We start from the raw sequence: 19,827 nt of genomic DNA on the forward strand, positions 1-19,827 counted from the left end.
CAGTCATGGGCTCTAGCCCGTGGCTTCCAGTTTCAGCCACGAAGTCGTGTGTCATGCACTTCTGTTGGCATTGTACCATTCATCCAGAATGAGAACTTCATGACGATACACTCACTGTAGTGGAGACATATCGATTTTTAGGACTGGTTTTCGACGCCCGATTTACTTGGCTACATCACCTTTGTTAGCTTAAGCAGAAGTTCTGGCAGCACCTCAATGTCCTCCACTGCCTGATCAACACCAACTGGGGTGCAGATTGCTCTGTGCTGCTGCAGCTCTACAGAGCCCTTGTTCAATCCCGCCTTGGCTACGGGAGTCTGGTTTACGGTTTGGCGGTGCCCTCAGTGTTGTTTACTTGACCCAGTGCATCATTGTGGTGGTCACCTAGCGACGTGAGCGTTTAGAACTAGTCCAGTGACCAGTGTCTTGGTGGAGGCCAGAGTCCCTCCATTGCGGATGTGACGTGCACAACTGCTCGGCAGTTACATTGCACACGTTCATAGTTCTACTGCGCATCTGAATCACCATCTCCTTTTCCCGCCAATGGCAGTTCATCTCCTGCATCGGCAGCCCAGGTAAGGGCTCAAGATTGCGGTTTGCTTGCGATCCCTTCTCTCCGAACTGGAGTCCTTGCCTTTACCACCTCCACTTGAAGTCCATTCACGTACACCTTTATGGTGTAAAAAGTCCAGACAAAGCTTCGGCCGAGATGCCACTTCCTCTAGATTCTTGATGTGTTCGAGGCTTTGAAGTTGTTTACACTGACGGCTCAGTGGCTGATGGTAATGTTGGCTTTGCCTGTGTCCACAGAGATTATATTGAACAGCAGTCCTTGCCCGCTGGCTGTAGTGTATTCATTGCAGAGCTTGTGGCCATATCTCGTGCACTTCAGTAAATCTGTTCTTGTTCTGGTGAGTTGTATCTTCTCTGTTCTGACTCCCTGAGCAGCATACAAGCTATCCACCAGCGCTACCCTCGCCATCCTTTGGTAGCGAACATCCAGGAGTCCATCTCTGCCCTGGAACAGTCCAGTCGCTCAGTGGTGTTTGTGTGGATCCCAGGAAACTTTAGAATCCCAGGCAACGAACTTGTCAACAGGCTGGCCAAACGGGCTATATGGAAACCGCCCCTGGAGATGGGCATCTCTGAAACTGACTTGGTGTTCTGTCTTACACTGCTAGGTTTTTTGGCTTTGGGAGACGGAGTGGCATAACAGTGTGCACAACAAACTGCAGGTCATTAAGGAGACTGAAAATGTGTGGAAGTCGTCCCTGCGGGCTTCTTGCAGGGAATCATTTGTCCTTTGTTGGTTCCGCATTGGCCATACGTGGCTCACACATGGTTACACCCTCCGTTGCGAGGACCCACCTCAGTGTCACTGTGGCTCCCAAATGACAGTCGTCCACCTCTTGGTGGACTGACTACTTTTAGCCACTTTGCGGTGGACTTTCAACTTTCCCATTACCCTACCAGCTTTAGTTTTACGTTTTATTCGTGAGAGTGGGTTTTAGTAATCTGCTTCCTTGTTTTTAATCTCATCTCCATGTTTCTTGCATATCCCTGTGGTTTTCTTGTCATGTTTTGTCCATTGTAGTGTTTGTTGTCCTTCTGGTTCTTCCTTTCTCCTGTTATTGTGCCATACGTCTTCTTTGTTTTCTTCTTTCCCTTGGGTAGTTGTTCTACTGGAAACAAGGGACTGATGACCTCGCAGTTTGCCTGTCTCCCCCCCCCCCCCCCCCCCCCTCTCCTTTAAACCAACCAACCAGCCAACTGGCTAATTTCAGTACAAAACAGAGTGCACTGAAGTCTTTGGACCTTTCGCAAACATTTTGGAACCATTTAAAATGCTTGAAAAATGAGTCTTGCTCATCTTTCAAAGCTAAAATTATGTTAAATAAGGCTAGGTTTTGATTTTTGTGAGCCTGTTATGTGATAATGTGGTAATAAAACAGGTTTTATGTATGGCAAAAATTTCAATTGTTTATAAAACCTGATCAACCTAAAATTGGAATCTCCCCTTTTTTTAGGGAATGTAGAACTACATGGTACTAATCAACAGAAAATAAATCAAAATGTTATGGATTGGCATTTTGGAAAAAAAATCCATAAATTATATATAAAAAAAGTTCAGAACACTGTATTAAAAGAACTTTGATAAGTCCAAATGGAGGCTGCCTTACCCAGTCGCTCGCAAGCTTTTGGCTGGTTGCAAACCCTGTGTTCTCCTGTCTGGCACTTATAGTTCTGTTCTTATTACCCCTCGCTCCATGAAGGACATGGCCACGCAGACGTGTGACCTCAAACTCAGCTCTGAGGTTGTGAAATCACCCAGTGTCAAGGTACCCTTGCCATCCCCCTGTCCAGCTGTGCAACAAGCCATCACACTCTCGTCTCAAGGGGCGAAGCCTCCAGCTACACACCCGTAAAAGACAGGTGTAGTACTCCTGTGAAGACTTCCTAAGTCACTCCAGGCAAACAACATGCGAGTCTTCCTCTACTAACCGGAAAAGCTCGAAGTAGTCCAACAAAGGCTGATGGTCTTCTCCTTCACTGACTCGAAGGCCCTCTTCTACATTGTTACCACGTGACACCTTAGCCCGGCCCACCTCTGTGTCACTGGTGCGCACCACCAACTATTTTTCTGCGTTGGACTCAGTAGATTGACAGCACAAGCAAGCTGATGCTTCTGTGGATCTCATTGAGCAGGATCATCCTGCTTTTGTGCTGTGTAGCAGCAAGTTTCCGCAGACTGTCACTCTACAGGTCCTGAAGTGAGAGCCCCTTCATCTCTTCCTCATCATGACTCTCCTCCAATGGAAAGTTTACGGCCACAAAGAGGATTTATGGCTGCTTTTGGCATTGCAGCATCCCCTTATACCCTGCCTTCAGGAGACGACCACATTAAGCTTTCACATTTCTTCCTGTTCAATTTGACCTTCCCCCTGAGGTCGGCATTCCATCCCCTGAGGGCATCACGCTGCTCATACAGGATGACATTCATAGTTAACCCATCTCCCTGACTACCCGTCTTCAAGCTGTTGCAGTTTGCCTTTTCCTTCCTCACCTGACTTTTTCCTTCTGTACAATTTATATTCCTCTATCTTTCGATGTCACGGCATACCTCCTTCAGGTTATTGGGCAGCTACCTCCCCCATTTCTGCTACTCGGTGACTTTAATGCTCATCATCCCCTTGGGATGTTAGAGAGGTGCCCTCTTGGCGGACCTTCTTAATCAACGTAACCTCTTATGCCTCTTGCACAATTTTTCCCATTTGGACCTATCCCTCTGCACTGTCCAGCTTGTCCACAATCGTGAGTGGTTCGTTTGGACATCTACTTGACTGAACATTTTCAGTGTGCTAACTGTTTGCTGACTCCTACCCCAACTGCATGCACATCGAAATGGCATCTTACCAAGGCTGGCTGTCTGTTTTACTCCTCCCCAGTGACATTCGAAAAACAAGATGTCACCAGTTGTGATGACTAGGTGGAGTATCTCATAAATGTTATCCTTACTGCTGCCAAACGTTCCATTCCTTGCACTTCCTTTTTATGACACCGTGTCCCAGTCCCTTGTTGGACTGAGGCACGCTGCAACGCAATTTGCATGTGGACACGTGCTCTCCACATTTTTAACTGCCATTCTACAATGGCAAACTGCGTTCATTATAAACAGGTGAGTGCAAAGTGTCGTCATGCTTTTCAGGATAGCAAAAAAGCTAGATGGATCACATTCACTAGTTCTTTTAAAAGTTCCACCTCTTCCTATGTTGTGTGGGCCAAACCCCGGCAGCTCTCTGCGACCAATATCCATTTGCCAATTTCTGGCCTGACAGTAGCAGATGTCATCGTGGACACTATTGCTATCTCAAACGCCTTGGGCCGCTATTTTGCAGAAATTTCGGGCTCTTGCCACTATCACCCTGCCTTCCTCCATTGGAAACAAGCAGAGGAGACTAGTGATACCCTTCTCTTCTCAGAATTGTGAGTGCTGCAATGCTGCCTTTACTATAAAGTAGCTAGAGCATGCTCTCCATTCTTCCCGATCCTCCGCCCCAGAGCCAGGCGCTGTCAACATTCAGATGTTTCAGCACCTCTCCCTTGCAAGCAAGCACCTTCCGCTTAATACATACAACCGCATGTGGGCAGCGGGAACATTTCCCGGACGTTGGTATGAAGCCAGTTTCATACCCATATCTAAGCCTGGTACGGACGAAAACCTTCCTTCTAGCTATCGCCACATCTATCTCACCAGCTGTGTTTGCAAGGTGATGAAATGTATGATTCGTGCCTCGCTTGTATGGTGGCACGAGTCTCACAATTTGCTAACAACTGCACTGTGTGGATTTTGAGTGCGCCATTCTGCAGTTGACCATCTCTTTGTCCACCCAGGTCATGAATGGTTTTCTGCGGAAATCCCAGACTGTGGCCATGTTTTAAGATTTGAAGAAGGCCTATGACACCTGTTGGAGAATTGGTATCCTTCATAATCTTTACACGTGGGGCTTCCGTGGTCGTGTGCCCTGTTTTCTTCAGGAGTTTTTAAAAGGCTGTGTTTTCAAGGTGCATGTGGGTTCTGCCTTGTCAGACAATTTTACCCAGGAAACTGGGTTACCTCAGAGTTCTGTCCTGAGTGTCGTCCTCTTTGCTATAGCTGTTAGCCCTATAATGGCCTGTCTGCCACCAGGCATCTTTGACTCCCTGTTTGTTGACGATTTTGCCATCTATTGCAGCTCTCCACAGACTTGTCTCACTTAGCGGTTTTTTCAGCGATGTCTTGATAGTCTACTCCTGGACGGAGATGTCTTGGTCGTCTTACTCCTTGAGCATCAACAATGGCTTTTGGTTTTTCCACTGACAAAACCATCTGTATGAATTTCTGGCAGTGCAGTTGGTTGCTCCCACCATCTTTACATCTTGGGCCTGCTGCTCTTCCATTCGTTAAAACTACAAAATTCCTGGGGCTCATGCTCGATGGGAAACACTTTTGACGCTCCTATGTGTCTTACCTGGCAGCCTGCTGTATGCGGTCCCTCAATGTCTGACATGTCCTCAATAGTACTTCCTGGGGTGTAAATTGAACCACCCTCCTCAGTTTGTACTGGTCCCTTGTCTATTCGAAACTAGACTATGGGTGCTTTGTTTGTGTGTCTGCTCGTCCGTCCCTCTTATGCTGTCTCAACATTGTCAACCATCGTGGCATGTGTTTGGCCACTGGTGCCTTTTGCAATAGGTAGTCTGAGAGTCCGTATGCTGAAGCTGCTGAACTACCACTGTCCTGTCAGTGTGACTTTCTCCTCAGCAGGTATACGTGCCATTTGTCTGCCATGCATGGCCACTCATCTGTCAGGAGATGGTATCCCTTTGGCATTGCCATTGGTCCTCCCTTCATGAGAATAATCTCTGGATTACTAAGCCTCTCCCAGTGGCTTGAATGACCTCCTCTCGGCTCTCCCACCAGGAGGAGGTCATTTTAATTAGGCTGCATGTTGGCCACTGCCGTTTTAGCTATCTTCATTTGATAGCTAGCGCTCCCCCACCACTTTGTACATTTTGCACCCAAGTTGTAACTGTCCACCAGTTCCTAACGGAATGACCATTTTTTAATCGTTTATGTTCCCGCCAGGGTTTGCCGTCTGAGCTATGGGCCGTTTTAGCAAATGACACTTGGGCTGTCGAGCGCGTTTTATTTTTTATCCTTCAAAGTAATATGGCGAAGGCAATTTAACTTTTAGTTTTGGATCTCCGTTCCTGTTTGATGTCTTTTGTAGTCGTTTCTCCATGTCCCTGTTATTAGCTGTCTCTCCTCATGTCAGGTGGGATTGACATATAATCGTTTTTTAACTAATCTCTGTCTCCATGTTCTATGGTTTTGACTTGGGTGCGTATGAGTCCAATTTTTTTGCGCCAAAAAAAAGAAGAAGAAAAAGAGAAAAAAAAAACAGTTGGTTGGAGAAGTATTTGCTGGATCCTTAAAAAGTGTTAAATGACTTGGTAATTGAACACTTCTAGCTGAAAGTGGCCTGTCAAAGTATCTTAACTTCTGGGATGCAAGGCATTAGGTGGTTAGCCTGTTGTGGTAGAGTTCGTAACACCTTTCACTTCTGTAAAGCTTCGTTACATGCTCCAACATAATGGAGATGGACTCTGAGGAGTTATGTGATGAATGGAAAAATATGAGTGTCGTGGAAGTTCAGAGCTATGTGAGGAGTGTCAGTGGCACACTGGAAAAAATTTGCAATGTTTATTCTATTGTTCAACGGTCTGGAATTCCCTGAACATAATTATTGCAGGCTCTATCCATCTTAAGGTCCGACTGTTTGTTCCCAAACCCAATGCGATGCTTAAAATGTCAAAGTTTTGGTCATACCACCATGGCATGCAACGGGAGGGCTCCATGTCAAAGTTGTGGAGGATCAGCTCACAAATAAGGTGATTCATGTAGACTTCCTCTGAAATGTACAAACTTCTCCAGGGATTACCCACTATGGAGCAGTGAGTGTGGGGTTTATAGTGAGGAAAGGAGAATTTAGGAGTTGAAAGTTAAAAGATGCATACTATATAGGGTGAGGCTAAAGAAGCTCCCAAAGCTGTGCAACATCTGTTTGCTACTTCTTTTGCATTGACCCTTAAGAAGCCAGTTACAAAGTGAGAGCTGCCACACAAACTCGGACCACAGATTCAAGTAAGAGTACATGCACTTGTCAGCATACCTGTAAAGGGGGAGGAGTGGGAGCCACAGACATTTAAACCCAAACTTGTTCGGAAGCCATCAATGGCAAGCTTGGAACCCCAGCTGCATACTGCTGCACACCATCAGAAGGCTACTAACAAAGGAATGTTCCAAAGTGTCAGTAAACGATCATGATGTAACATGATAGGTAGGTAGAGTGACAGAATTGTACAATAAATGTTTTTTCGTTTGTGTCCAGTTTCGCTTTTAACACACTCGGAAAGGTAATTTTGCATTTTAGGTTTAGAGGGAATAGGTGCGAAACCATGAAATGTGTTCCATATAACAGTTGATATGTAATCAATGTTCTGTATGATCATATTTTGTAATAATTTGAAATTTTTGAAAATACGCTACCACCATTAATTAATTTTCAAAAAGGAAACTTTTATTATAACATAAATTAAAGAAGCTTTCAAGTCGCATACATCCCTGTGTAATAAAGCTTGTTTCTGAAATATAAATTTTGGAAAATAAACTATACACAGTGTACTCGGAAGATTTTCAACATACCGTATTAAAATATCTGAACATTCATTACTGTTCTAATTATTTATTTAACTTATTTGTTTTATGTTTTAAATTGTTGTTCCAAGTTTCTTTCATGACTTTTTTACTGGTTCACATATGTGTATTTTGTTAATTGAAAAACAAGGAAGCCATTATTATGATAGAAAAGAATTACAGTAATGATAATCTGTAACAAATTGCTTAAAACCTAACATTTTTTACACCATGCACATAAAATGGCGAAATTTCTTAATGTAATATGCACAATGCAGAAGCAAAAGTGAAACAAAATTTAACGGTATTTCAAATTGTCACGTGTGATCTTCTCAAATATCCTGACTTGAACTGTGCATTTATCAGTACATTGCTAAACCTTGGTGAAGGGAATTGATTATGTGCTATTTACTGTAGCTTGATTGTATTGTTTCTCAAGTAGAGATTGACATCATAATCATTCAACAGGACTAGATCTGAGTGTCTTCTCACAAAGTTTTTTCTAACATTGAAAGCTATACCTGTGGCCTTTAGGATCAGTAGATGTTTGTGCAGCTTTAGGCTCCAAAGTGTTACGGAACAACCACCCCTAAAGGAAGGATAATCTTAATAGACGGGGCTAAGAGTGGAGAGCAGCTATTTTTGGTGATGACGGATGCCATTCCTCTCCCGTTCATAATACCACAGGCATACAAGTAATGACACCGGGAGTTCTGTCACCTGTTAAAATTGCAGTGTGTTCTTTATATCTTCCACATCTTGGTCTGTTGGATGCAGATACACTTGCAGATCTCTCCTGGTTACTTCTCACCCGTTCTTCCTCGTAGTAGACTTCAGCGTACAAAGTGTGCTGTGGGGTTCGGCTACCATGTGCTCCAGAGGTCGAAATATCCATTCGGAGAATATCGGCCTTTTTAACTCTGGTCAGATCACACAGTTTTCCACAACTGCAGGGTCATCATCAGCCATTGACCTTTGTTTCTGCTCCCAAGCTGTTGTGGACTCAGTTCCACCAATTTACAGTCCAGATTACTACTATCTGGTATGGATTCATCTGGCGACTCAGTGGAAGGTCAAGAGGAGACTGCAAAGATGAATGGTTCAAAGGACAAATTGATTGCTGTTCGAACAACAGGATTGTGCCCAGGAGAAGGTGGACTGTACTACCGGAGGGACCCTGCCAGTTGCCGCAGATTCCATTCCCCTCTCTAGCAACCGCTTCAGATGGCCTGTCTCGTGGTGGAGCCAGGCGTCCAGCTTTGTGGAAAGTCAAACACCATTCACTTACAGAAAACATTCATGCCTTCAGATCAGTGAGAGCACAAATGATCTGACTGATAAAAGAACGGAAGAGGAATTACTGGAAGGAATTTATAACTTGCAACTCTGTCTGAAACCAGAGACACTGCTCCAGAACTTCATCAGATTTATTATGCAATGCATCATCCTCTATGCTATGAAACCCAAGGCAAGCTCCTGTCATGTTTGTCAGATTTGATTTGATGGACAGTACCCCAAGATTGGGAAGGAGGCAATATTAATTCCATTGTGGAAACCAGGCAAGGATTTTACTAACCCTAACAGTTACTGGTGTATAGCCCTTACCAGTTGTATTGGGAAGACACTCAAATGCATGGTCAACTGCCACCTTGTGTGGCTCCTTGAATCCCAAGGTCACCTATCCCACTCTGTTTTACTATTCTGTCCTTGACAGTTGAACTCTACTGGAACAGCTACTTAAAATTACTTCTTAAGCCGAAACCATTTGGTTGGTGGTGACCTCAAATAAGTGTACGACACTGCTTGGGAGGTGCAACATCCTTAACCAATTTCATGACCAGGAGCTTCATGAATGTCTACCACTTCTTGTCTAATCCCTCAACAGCAACAACAGCAACAACAACAACAACAACAACAACAACTGTTGCCTTTTGATATCACGTTGATAATGCCATGTCTGTCTGATTGCTAAGTTCAGAAGAATGGGTCAAACCCCATCCCCACAAGGCTGTGTACTCAGTGTCACATTGTTTGCAACCACTGTGAGACTTCAAATCATAGAATATTTTGAAATGTCTCAGCAGAAAGACATTGGGAGCTGACAGGTCACGCCTTCTGCTGTTTCATAGGGCATTTGTCAGGTCACAGCTAGATTATGATGGTGTGGTTTTTGGATTAGCCCGTATTTCTTACCTTAAGATGTTAGGCACTGTCCACCACAGTGGCGCTCAGGTATCCTTCGGAGCCTCTTCGACCAGCGTAGTTCAGTCAGTGTGCAGAGGCTGGTGAACCACCACTCTCAATTCAGCAGCATAATCTTCTGGTTTCATACGACCTGAAAATCTCAGCATTGCTTCAGTTGCCGACATTTAGAGCAGTGGTTGACCCTGACTTCGAGCAGCTGTTCAGGAATTTGCCCCATGTGATCAAGCCATCTGGGATACATGCCACTGACTGTCTAAAGAATGTGGAGATATAGTGAATACACAGCTAGGGATGGAACAACAAAGCGCACCTTCTGAAACAACTTACAACTTATCATATGGAATTTGTATAGCATTGTGATGACACTGCAGCGGATTCACAGGCATCATCTGTTTTGACTTTCTAAGTGCACAAAAGTGGCCTGTCAAATCTATCTGGTAGACTAATTGATTCAGCTGATCCATGACTCCGTATCAGTGGCTTCAATACCGTGGCAAGGAGTTGATCTTTTGCTGGGTACCTCTGCTCATAAAGATACAGGGAAATGATACACCCAATAAAGCAGCATGTCAGGATGATTTGTATGTTGGATGTACCATCCCCTTAGATGCTGTCATCTTATTATCTGACAGTCAAATTGTGTCAGTGGGAAACTGAATGGTTGGAGGGTGGTGGAGAACAAACTGCAGTTGCTCAAATTGACCACACAGGCATGGGCAGTCTCCATGCCCACCGCACCAAGGGAAGGAAGTGCTGCTTATCAGACTGCGCATAGCACATACCACTTTAACACGTGGTTTGCTCCTCCACCAAAATGTTTTCATCACTCTGAGGCGTTTGTGTTGTGCCACTTTGTTCAGCATGTTTCGGATATGTGTGTCTTATATACTGATATTGGGACAGCCCTTGGGTTGGCTGGAGACATGCCAACATCCTCGCCAATACCGACACCAGTGTTGCATAGGTTCTGAAATCTCAGCATGTGGACACACACACACACACACACACACACACACACACACACACACACACACACACAATGGTGGCATGCCGACTTTTCGCTGGGGGTGCTGATGACCATGATGTTCAGTGCCTCATATCCAATATCATCACCGGGATGAAAAAAACTGAGGGTGGGAAGTAGTTGGGTCCATTTAAAGGAACCAAGAAAAATGTAACCGACATATTTACTCGTGTAATTAAAAACTGCCTTGACATCTTGGGTTGTCGGGTGTTCTGCCGGATATCAGCGTCGTACTTGCACGATATTTCGGTCACGTAGCTCGAGACCTTCATCAGGTGCGACCTGAGTCTCAGGTCGCACCTGATGAAGGTCTGTAGCTACGTGACCGAAATATCGTGCAAGTACGACGCTGATATCCGGCAGAACACCCGACAACCCAAGATATCATTAGATCGCCGGGAAAGCCTGAAGAGTTACAAAAACTGCCTTGCCTGTTGCTATGGATGCAGCCAAAGGACTGGATGCTATGAGGGCATGCTGAAAAGTAAGGCCTCCAAATTATTAATTCTGTTACCAATATCAGTTGAGGTATTACTTGTCATGCATATTACTTAGTAGAATTTCCTGCTTCACCGTTGAGGAAGTTGGTACCAATTGCTGTTGTAAGGATCCAAATTGTTAACTTCTAATGTGGCAGTGTGTAACATAACTGTCAGTGGATGGGAAACATTGTGCTGTAATCGAATTTTTAACTGCAGAAAATTGCATCCTCACATGGAGCACCATCTCCTTCAACATAACAATGTCAGACCACACAAGATTGCTGAGACATCTGCAACAATTAGACATAATTTCTCATCCTCTGTACAGCCCTGGATTGGTCCCATCCGATTTTCTTCTGTTTCCAAAACATAAAGAACAACTCTGTGGACTTCACTTTAATAGTGATGAAGCGGAGCAAGCAGAGGTGAGGTTTAGGTCCTTCAACAAAATCCAACTATAGTGACGCTATAAACAAACTGGTCACTCGTTCAGAGAAATGTGTTTGTTGCCAGGGTGACAATATTGAGAATTAAATATGTAGATATGAACAATACAGATGTAGAATGTTAATAATGATGGTTTTATTTAAAAAGTTGTACTCATAATAAAATTTAAAAGCATTTCTTTTCTACACACCCTCGTATTATGAGCAACATGATATGTCAGTTGCATAGAGAATTGATAGAAATGCTCATTTAGTTTCTCGACAGCAAATGGTTAGACACTACAGCCAGATTATATGGAGGAGGCCTATCTGTCCTAAACCCAGGGAGGCATAATACCTCTCAAAGAAGTTAAAATAATGTTGCTTGCAGGCTGCCTATGAAAGACTATTCCATCAGATGGTGAACTGCTGTAGATGTATGGCTGCTACAATAAGAAATTCCTTGTTGGCATCTGCACATTGTTCTCAAATGAAATGAGTTCAGTTTTCGGTTGATAGATGGCTCGTGTCGAAAAAATTGTAGCCTGACTTATACTCCCATGTGATTTCCCCCCCCCACCCTTTTTTTCCCCATTAATGTTGCATTCTGAGCTATGCTCTGGCTTGGTCGTTAAAGTGTAGTTGGGCAATTAATTTTGGTGCCCACCATCATTAGTTACCATATAGCAAATGAAATTAAATGTAGGTATGACTGGGAGACCACTTCTGAGATGTTCAGCTGGCTTAGTGCAAGTCCAACACCAAAAAAAAAAGCCTGCTGAACTGTTAATAAGTTGCAAAACTGTTATGGATAGAGGCGAAATGGCTCATAATCAATAACCACATATTAGTTACTAAGGGTCACTTGCTTTATTTGTAGAACTAATCACCTTGCACACCCAGGAGACTCAGAATACGTTTTAAATTATGAGGGTAGGTCAAAAATTATTGAACTTCCTTAAAAAACTACTCTTGCAGCATCATCATCATCATCATCAGCAGCAGGAGTAGTAGTAGTAGTAGTAGTAGTAGTAGTAGTATGTTCTGCAAATGCATGCTTGCATTGATGCTACTGTTATGACGTGCGCCTCGCTTGACCTTCATCACAGCAGAAGTCAGCTGGCGGTGGCAGTGTAAACATCTTCACTTCACTTGCAGTTTGCATGGGATGAGTTGGTCGACATTCATAAGCAACTGGAAATTGCCTCGACTACTGTCAAATGATTGGCAGTTGCTGTGAATCAGTGTGTTGGAAGAGCTCCCAAGAGTTGTGTACTTGTGATACCTGTACGAGAGGTACCTCAAGTACTACACTCTCCAGTGGATCTTGTCTTCTCTGCAGAAAGTACAGGATCTGTCATTACTCTTCAACTTGACAGTGAGTGGTATGTCAATGATAGAGCTCTGCGTCCTGCACGGGGTGTCGGGTACCAGGGAGGACTCGAGGTGTTATAGTGATTTCCCTAACCTGCAAGTTTGAGGTTCTGTCTTTCACTGAAATTGAAACTGAGCCAATGGGGCTCATTTCGCCTGTTTTGTCCGGTGTCAATAAGAGAGAAACATGCAAGGGTAGAGGTGTACTAATCGTTGGCAGTTCAAACATACAGCTAATGATGGCACCTCTTAGGGAAATGGCAGCAAGGGGCAGGACAGGACAGGATACAAGGTGCACTCAGTGTGTTTGCCTGAGGGCCTTACCCATCATGTTGAAGAGGCTATTCCAGCAACCATTTAGGGAACATGGTGCAAGAAACTCCAGATTGGGGTGCACGAAAAAATGATGTCCCTCATTTGGTCTCTGAGGTCATACTTGGGTCATTCCAGCAACTGACAGAGCCAGTTGAGAAGTCCAGCTTTGTGCATTGAGCTTTAATGAATCTCACAGTTTGCAACATTGTCTCCAGAACTGATCATGGCCATTTGTTCAGTCAAGTGGAAGGATTGGACTAGAGACTTTGAAGCTTCTGTGTCAAGCTAGGCTGAGACTTCCTGGACTTGCGCCATAGGGTTGAGAACTGTTAGGTCTCCTAAATGGGTCAGGTGTGAACTACATATCAGAGGCTGCTACTCAGTTAGCCGACTGTGTTGTTTTTAAATTAGGTGAGTCTCTGACCAATCTAGTTAATGAGAGCTGTAGGAAACATGCAAGTATCAGTGTAAGAGTGAAAGAAATGGCTCCCACAGGCGAGGGTATTTAAGTTTCTAAGGGTAAACTGCCAAAGCATTTGCAACAAAAGAGTTTGAAGTGCTCATGAAAAGGAATGTAGATCACATAATACCAGGTACAGAAAGCTGGTTGAAACCTGAAATTGGTAAGTAAGATTTTTGGGAAAATTTAAGTGTATATCGAAACAATAGGCAAATGGAAAATGGAGGTGGTGTATTTGTGCAGTAGACAAGAAACTCCAATCTGCTGAGGTAGAAATTGAAGCTGCATGTGAGATTGTTTGGGCAAGACTCATTATCGGGGTTGGGCATAAAATGATGATTGAATCTATCGCCCACCAGACTCATCTCTTGATGTATCCGAAAACTTCATTGGTGGAGACTTAAATCATCCATCAATTAATTGAACAAATCTCAGCTTTTTTTATGTTGGGCATTATAAAACACACTGTGAAACATTACTAAATGCCTTCTCTGAAAACTGTGTAGAACAGATAGTTAGGGACCCCATTCATGATCGAACATGATCGAAGTATGTTGGATCTAATGGCAACAGATAGACCTGACCTCTTTGAGGATGTCCTCATTAAAATTGGTGTCAGTGACCACGATGTGATTGTGCAACAATGATTATTGAAGTACAAAGAACAAAAACAAGCAAAAAGATACATATGTTTAGTAAACTAGACAAAAGATCAGTAGTGTTGTATCTCAATAGGAAATTGAATTTCCAGCACAGGGCAGGAGCATGTAGAGGAGCTCTGGCTCAAGTCTAAAACAATAGTTGAACGTGCACTGGATAGGTATGTACCCAGTAGAACAGTCAATAATGGGAGGGAACCCCCATAGTATAGAGTCACTGTAAAGAAACTTCTAAAGATACAGAGATTACTGCTTAATAGGTTTAAAACAAAGCATAGGGCTATAGATGGAGTTTCTGAATTAAATGTGTTTGGCTGTCAAGAGAGCAACACAAGACTTTAATGACTACCATAGCAGTTATTGTCGAATGATATTTCACAAACCCAAAGAAATTCTGGTTATATGAACCATGGACCTTGCCGTTGGTGGGGAGGCCTGCGTGCCTCAGCGATACAGATAGCCGTACCGTAGGTGCAACCACAACAGAGGGGTATCTGTTGAGAGGCCAGACAAACGTGTGGTTCCTGAAGAGGGGCAGCAGCCTTTTCAGTAGTTGCAAGGGCAACAGTCTGGATGATTGACTGATCTGGCCTTGTAACAATAACCAAAACGGCCTTGCTGTGCTGGTACTGCGAACGGCTGAAAGCAAGGGGAAACTACAGCCGTAATTCTTCCCGAGGGCATGCAGCTTTACTGTATGATTACATGATGATGGCGTCCTCTTGGGTAAAATATTCCGGAGGTAAAATAGTCCCCCATTCGGATCTCCGGGCGGGGACTACTCAAGAGGATGTCGTTATCAGGAGAAAGAAAACTGGCGTTCTACGGATCGGAGCGTGGAATGTCAGATCCCTTAATCGGGCAGGTAGGTTAGAAAATTTAAAAAGGGAAATGGATAGGTTGAAGTTAGATATAGTGGGAATTAGTGAAGTTCGGTGGCAGGAGGAACAAGACTTCTGGTCAGGTGACTACAGGGTTATAAACACAAAATCAAATAGGGGTAATGCAGGAGTAGGTTTAATAATGAATAGGAAAATAGGAATGCGGGTAAGCTACTACAAACAGCATAGTGGACGCATTATTGTGGCCAAGATAGATACGAAGCCCACGCCTACTACAGTAGTACAACTTTATATGCCAACTAGCTCTGCAGATGACGAAGAAATTGAAGAAATGTATGATGAAATAAAAGAAATTATTCAGATTGTGAAGGGAGACGAAAATTTAATAGTCATGGGTGACTGGAATTCGAGTGTAGGAAAAGGGAGAGAAGGAAACATAGTAGGTGAATATGGATTGGGGGACAGAAATGAAAGAGGAAGCCGCCTGGTCGAATTTTGCACAGAGCACAACATAATCATAACTAACACTTGGTTTAAGAATCATGAAAGAAGGTTGTATACATGGAAGAACCCTGGCGATACTAAAAGGTATCAGATAGATTATATAATGGTAAGACAGAGATTTAGGAACCAGGTTTTAAATTGTAAGGCATTTCCAGGGGCAGATGTGGACTCTGACCACAATCTATTGGTTATGACCTGTAGATTAAAACTGAAGAAACTGCAAAAAGGTGGGAATTTAAGGAGATGGGACCTGGATAAACTAAAAGAACCAGAGGTTGTACAGAGATTCAGGGAGAGCATAAGGGAGCAATTGACAGGAATGGGGGAAATAAATGCAGTAGAAGAAGAATGGGTAGCTTTGAGGGATGAAGTAGTGAAGGCAGCAGAGGATCAAGTAGGTAAAAAGACGAGGGCTAGTAGAAATCCTTGGGTAACAGAAGAAATATTGAATTTAATTGATGAAAGGAGACAATATAAAAATGCAGTAAGTGAAACAGGCAAAAAGGAATACAAACGTCTCAAAAATGAGATCGACAGGAAGTGCAAAATGGCTAAGCAGGGATGGCTAGAGGACAAATGTAAGGATGTAGAGGCCTATCTCACTAGGGGTAAGATAGATACCGCCTACAGGAAAATTAAAGAGACCTTTGGAGATAAGAGAACGGCTTGTATGAATATCAAGACCTCAGATGGAAACCCAGTTCTAAGCAAAGAAGGGAAAGCAGAAAGGTGGAAGGAGTATATAGAGGGTCTATACAAGGGCGATGTACTTGAGGACAATATTATGGAAATGGAAGAGGATGTAGATGAAGATGAAATGGGAGATATGATACTGCGTGAAGAGTTTGACAGAGCACTGAAAGACCTGAGTCGAAACAAGGCCCCCGGAGTAGACAATATTCCATTGGAACTACTGACGGCCGTGGGAGAGCCAGTCCTGACAAAACTCTACCATCTGGTGAGCAAGATGTATGAAACAGGCGAAATACCCACAGACTTCAAGAAGAATATAATAATTCCAATCCCAAAGAAAGCAGGTGTTGACAGATGTGAAAATTACCGAACTATCAGCTTAATAAGTCACAGCTGCAAAATACTAACACGAATTCTTTACAGACGAATGGAAAAACTAGTAGAAGCCAACCTCGGGGAAGATCAGTTTGGATTCCGTAGAAACACTGGAACACGTGAGGCAATACTGACCTTACGCCTTATCTTAGAAGAAAGATTAAGGAAAGGCAAACCTACGTTTCTAGCATTTGTAGACTTAGAGAAAGCTTTTGACAATGTTGACTGGAATACTCTATTTCAAATTCTAAAGATGGCAGGGGTAAAATACAGGGAGCGAAAGGCTATTTACAATTTGTACAGAAACCAGATGGCAGTTATATGAGTCGAGGGACATGAAAGGGAAGCAGTGGTTGGGAAGGGAGTAAGACAGGGTTGTAGCCTCTCCCCGATGTTGTTCAATCTGTATATTGAGCAAGCAGTAAAGGAAACAAAAGAAAAATTCGGAGTAGGTATTAAAATTCATGGAGAAGAAATAAAAACTTTGAGGTTCGCCGATGACATTGTAATTCTGTCAGAGACAGCAAAGGACTTGGAAGAGCAGTTGAATGGAATGGACAGTGTCTTGAAAGGAGGATATAAGATGAACATCAACAAAAGCAAAACAAGGATAATGGAATGTAGTCTAATTAAGTCGGGTGATGCTGAGGGAATTAGATTAGGAAATGAGGCACTTAAAGTAGTAAAGGAGTTTTGCTATTTGGGGAGCAAAATAACTGATGATGGTCGAAGTAGAGAGGATATAAAATGTAGGCTGGCAATGGCAAGGAAAGCGTTTCTGAAGAAGAGAAATTTGTTAACATCGAGTAAAGATTTAAGTGTCAGGAAGTCATTTCTGAAAGTATTCGTATGGAGTGTAGCCATGTATGGAAGTGAAACATGGACGATAAATAGTTTGGACAAGAAGAGAATAGAAGCTTTCGAAATGTGGTGCTACAGAAGAATGCTGAAGATTAGATGGGTAGATCACATAACTAATGAGGAACTATTGAATAGGATTGGGGAGAAGAGAAGTTTGTGGCACAACTTGACCAGAAGAAGGGATCGGTTGGTAGGACATGTTCTGAGGCATCAAGGGATCACCAATTTAGTATTGGAGGGCAGCGTGGAGGGTAAAAATCGTAGAGGGAGACCAAGAGATGAATACACTAAGCAGATTCAGAAGGATGTAGGTTGCAGTAGGTACTGGGAGATGAAAAAGCTTGCACAGGATAGAGTAGCATGGAGAGCTGCATCAAACCAGTCTCAGGACTGAAGACCACAACAACAACAACATGTAAAGGCTGTTAGTAGCTCCAAAGTTAGTGTCCAGTCCCTAGAAAATAAGACAGGAACTGCATCTGAGGGTGCTGAAATGCTTAACTGAGTTTTCAAATGCTTCTTTATAGAGGAAAGCAGAGGACAATTGCCCCAGTTCTCCTCTGGACTTTACTCTTCTTTAATGATAAAAAGCATCGGTTTAATTTTCAAATTGCAGCTTGTATTGGCACAGAATAGCAGTGTGAGATGGTCTTCATTGGCTTGTGACCGCGCAGTACATTCTCCTCTGCTGTTATAAAGTTACACTTTAGTATCTTTTTCCCGTATAGACCTGTCTCATCACAATTAAAAACCTCTTATGGCAGAGCATCTTGAAGTTACTGATGAAGTTCTCTGGTGCCCTTGTATCGGAGCTGGCTGCTTCGCCATACCTCACAATGCTGTGGATGCCAGTTCTTTTCTTAAACTCCTCGAACCACCCATGACATCCCTTAAACACTTCTTCGGCCACAGATGATCCTAGAGTTGGCTTAACGAGGCCAGTGAAAATCATTCTCACCTTTTAACAAATGATTTTCTTGCTAATAGTGTCGCCTTGCAATTGTTTCTCATTAATCCATATAAGGAGCAATCATTTGACATCGTCCAGACTACAAAACCGTTGTTTGGATACTCTTGTCTTTCCCTTTGAAGCATCTATCTCCTTAATCTTGTCCTTGTTCTTGAGGATAGTGCAAATAGTTGATGTAGACCAATAGTTGATGTAGACCAATAGTATGTGCATGCTAAATCAGCAACAGTCACATCACGTGTGCGTTTTTCAGTGAGTGTACGTTTTGTTTCTAAGTTCATTCTCATTCTCTCAATGGTCGTCCTCTCACAGTTCTATCTTTGGGGACATTTCTACAAATGTTGTTAAAGCTTGCACACAAAAAAGTGTGAACACAAGTCTGTAAAAACGGGTAATCACTAGCTTCACCAAGACGATAGCAGAAAGAGTGCTAAAACGGGCTGCAGTATGTCCTAAAGACATTGTTCATATGCCACTGTCGACAATGAAAGAGTTCATTTTGTTGAATATTGCCCCGGTGGGCACAAACGGCTGGTGATGTCACACTAAGTCATCGTCACTCTTTATTCAAAACTGTCGTTGAGAGAGACATTTTTTTACAATTTGTTCTGCGTAATACTTTTTATCGTTACCCAGATTTTATTGATCTTTGATGCACAGTTTCCATTTCTGCTTAGAGGATGCACCAATGTCCTCATTTGTAACTCTCTCTCTGTGTGTGTGTGTGTGTGTGTGTGTGTGTGTGTGTGTGTGTGTGTGAAAGTAACCGAAAAGCTTTGTCTGGAACCTCATAAGCAAATTTACCAATTAGGCAAGTCATCATACCAGTGATAGACAGAGAAAAAAAAACTGCTATAATTAGCCATTTTGATGGTATCCGGCATCAAGACACTGAAAAGCTTGTGAGCAACTGCTGGCCTCTAAATGTTATCACTACAATGTGAGAGAGATGATTCTGCTTTCTCTGAGCAGGCCAATCATAAATCTTTTGTTTCTTCTGATCCAGATCAGACACATTACTATTGCTGCCTTGTGTGTAATTTACCTAAAAAGTGCCTGTAGATTTACAGATAGAAATTAACTGTGATTGTGTATTGTTATCCCAACAGACAATTGTTAGCAAAATAAGCTATTTCTAATTTGTATCTCCAAAACAGCGTCACCATTAATTTTTAAGCACTTGTCATAGATGTCACAATTTGCAACAATCAACTTGATACAGCGTTCAGAGTTACTCTACCCAACTAAAACTCTTACTGTGAGAATATTAATTGTAGTCTGATTTTACTTCAGATGCTTAAATGATTAAAATGACAGTTCTTTTCAGCTTTTTGTTTTTGTAAGTACCTGTATGTACCTATATTTGATTGGCTAAAGTTTTGTTGAAATTAATGTTGTCTG

General features: G+C 42.9%; 1 protein-coding gene across 1 annotated transcript in view; it reads left to right on the forward strand.

Moving 5' to 3' along the window:
• Positions 1-19,827, forward strand: part of LOC124776581 (E3 SUMO-protein ligase RanBP2) — a 313,159-nt gene that overhangs the window by 53,286 nt on the left and 240,046 nt on the right. The window lies entirely within an intron of this gene.

The sequence above is a fragment of the Schistocerca piceifrons genome, chromosome 2 (assembly GCF_021461385.2).
Source record: "Schistocerca piceifrons isolate TAMUIC-IGC-003096 chromosome 2, iqSchPice1.1, whole genome shotgun sequence".
Classification (NCBI taxonomy): domain Eukaryota; kingdom Metazoa; phylum Arthropoda; class Insecta; order Orthoptera; family Acrididae; genus Schistocerca; species Schistocerca piceifrons.